This window comes from Papio anubis, chromosome 10 (assembly GCF_008728515.1).
Source record: "Papio anubis isolate 15944 chromosome 10, Panubis1.0, whole genome shotgun sequence".
Classification (NCBI taxonomy): Eukaryota; Metazoa; Chordata; class Mammalia; order Primates; family Cercopithecidae; genus Papio; species Papio anubis.
The window spans coordinates 74,262,097-74,265,415 of NC_044985.1; positions in this window are offsets into that span (position 1 = coordinate 74,262,097).

A 3,319-nucleotide genomic window follows, 5' to 3' on the forward strand; every position below is an offset into this window, starting at 1 on the left:
AGGCACTATGAATCAGAAGTAAAATTCAGCTCATGTGAGAAATTATTTAGGAGCTTTCACTTAGTTTTTAGGTAGAGCATTTAATTAAATAAGTTAAAAGAAAATAGGCAACGTTCTACTACTTTAGGTTGTTTCATAAAGAAAAATTTGGTCTGTTACTGCAATAATACCAGCCAATGCCATAAAGATTACAGAGGCTATGTGTCATCATTTCTTTCTTTCAAAAATGCCGTTTTAGAATTTTACACATTAAGAGAAAAGACAGAGTATCCGAGACTTCTCCATAAAAGAATAAAAATAGAAGTTGATTTGTTGTATCATGTTTTCCTTAGCATATTTCATTTAGAAAATATTTTGAAATTGACTTGCCGTATACTAGTTCAGTAATTTTAATAAGTCATATCAAATCTAATAAATAGATTATTTCAATAAAAATAAACATTGGAAAGGATTATAATAAATATAATTTATTAAGAAAAAGGTAGTATGTCCTCTATAATAAATTGCTAAAGCTCTTGGTAAAAGAAAAAATGGTTAAATTCCTGTAAGTTGAGAGATGTGGAATTTTTTTAAGTCGTGGTTCTCAAATTTTGGTGTGAATGAGAGTTCCATCTCTAAAGATTCTTATTCAGTAGGTCTGATATATAGCTTGGGGATTTACATTTATGATTCTGAAGCAAATATTCTTTTGACTATGTATTACTGGTGAGAAAAAATACTCAAAAGTGATTGGTGATTACTGAATCATGTCTGGAAAATAATATTAATGGGAAAAATAGTATAATCAGTTAATCTGAATAAAGCAAAGTTGAACAAATACAGTGCATCTAAGAGTGCATTTGAGGTAACTAAGATGCAGGAAACTGGTCACCAGTTATTCGTTATTTTTTTAAAAAGTAACCAGGTATGGTGGTTCATGCCTCTAATACCAGCACTTCAGGAGGCCAAGGCAGGAGGATCACTTGAGCTGAGGAGTTTGAGACCAGCCTAAGCACCATAGTGAGATGCTGTCTCTACCAAAAAAAAAAAAAAATTAGCTGGGTGTAGTGGCACAACCTGTAGTCCCAGCTACTCGGGAGGCTGATGTGGGAGGATCACTTGAGCCAGGAGTTAAGCCACAGTGAGCTATGATTATGCCACTGCATTCCAGTCTGGGCAACAGATCAAGACCCTGACTCAAAAATGAGTAAATAAATAAAACAAAAAAGTAAAAAAATAAGAAAAGATTTATTTTTCAGTTAGTAAGTTTAGGATTACACTATAAATAAAATTCCCCAGCATTGAGATTCTAGTTTATCTCTTGCTTTGACACCATCTGATCCCAACACTCCACTTCACTTGATTCCTAAGGAGCCTCTTGATTCCTAAGGAGCCTCTGCCAAAGTTTTCTTTGCAACTAACACGCCATTAGGAAACATTTTTTTTGATCAGCCATTCTCTACAATCTAGCGTCCTCTTTTTTTCCCCCCACTGGGATAATTTCTTTTAAGATGATTTACAGTGACCGAAGATGAATTGTATTTCAAAGGTTATTTTCTTTCAGGGAAACCTACAAACAGCAGATACCCTTTAAGTTTAAGTTACTTAACTGCCTTTCTTAGTCATTTTTTGATAATGAAAGAGATTTATGTATGATTCAGGAGCCTTTCAATTCAGTTAAGACATTGGGATTGTCTCTTCTAGCTTTCAGTTCTTGAACATACACTTCAGAATATCCCCAGCAATCACAATCTATGCAGAAAATTCTTCAATCTATTTTCTTTCATGTGTTTTTGGAAAGAACTCAAATATTTTTAAAAACTGGTGGGTGGAGGTTGGGGAACAGAGATAAATATAACAGTGTCTCAGATTTTGTTCTGCTTGTATGTTCTCTCTCTCTTTCCCTCTCCCTTTCTTTCTTTTTGTTTTTTAAAGTCAGTTCTCCAGAGCCTCTGTTTTCATTCTTCCTGTCTCTTTGTACTCCATATCTGGCTACATTCAACTGTGTTATGGAGTCTTTATACAGATCTTTCACTCCCTATTTTTCTAGCTGGTCATAGGAGTGGAATGTCAAAGAAAATGCAACCCAGTGTGGGAAATAAATTTTTAATCTAGATACTCCTAGTATTTTATTTTACAAAGAAAACTGACATAATAGAATCTATTTGTTCTACACTGTTTCTATAACAAAATCATAATTTCTAGATTAGTTATGTTTCAAAAGAGACCGCGGAAAGTGGAATGTATAAATAATTCAACAAATACACAGTCAGCCCTTCTATAGCTGTGCGTTCTGCATCCATGGCCTTACTCAACCACAGACAACATATATTTTTTTAATTCTTATTATACTTTAAGTTCTAGGGTACATGTGCACAATGTGCAGGTTTGTTACATATGTATACTTGTGCCGTGTTGGTGTGCTGCACCCATCAACTCGTCAGCACCCATCAACTCGTCATTTACATCAGGTATAACTCCCAGTGCCATCCCTCTCCCCTCCCCCCTCCCCATTATAGGCCCCGGTGTGTGATGTTCCCCTTCCCGTGTCCAAGTGATCTCATCATTCAGTTCCCACCTATGAGTGAGAACATGCAGTGTTTGGTTTTCTGTTCTTGATAGTTTGCTGAGAATGATGGTTTGCAGCTGCAGCCATGTCCCTACAAAGGACACAAACTCATCCTTTTTTATGGCTGCATAGTATTCCATGGTGTATATATGCCACATTTTCTTAATCCAGTCTGTCACTGATGGATATTTGGGTTGATTCCAAGTCTTTGCTATTGTGAATAGTGCCGCAATAAACATACGTGTGCATGTGTCTTTATAGCAGCATGATTTCTAATCCTTTGGGTATATACCCAGTAATGGGATGGCTGGGTCAAATGGTATTTCTAGTTCTAGATCCTTGAGGAATTGCCATACTGTTTTCCACAATGGTTGAACTAGTTTACAATCCCACCAACAGTGTAAAAGTGTTCCTATTTCTCCACATCCTCTCTAGCACCTGTTGTTTCCTGACTTTTTAATAATTGCCATTCTAACTGGTGTGAGATGGTATCTCATTGTGGTTTTGATTTGCATTTCTCTGATGGCCAGTGATGACGAGCATTTTTTCATGTGTCTGTTGGCTGTATGCATGTCTTCTTTTGAGAAATGTCTGTTCATTTCCTTTGCCCACTTTTTGAGGGGGTTGTTTGTTTTTTTCTTGTAAATTTGATTGAGTTCTTTGTAGGTTCTGGATATTAGCCCTTTGTCAGATGAGTAGATTGCAAAAATTTTCTCCCATTCTGTAGGCTGCCTATTCACTCTGATGGTAGTTTCTTTTTCTGTGCAGAAG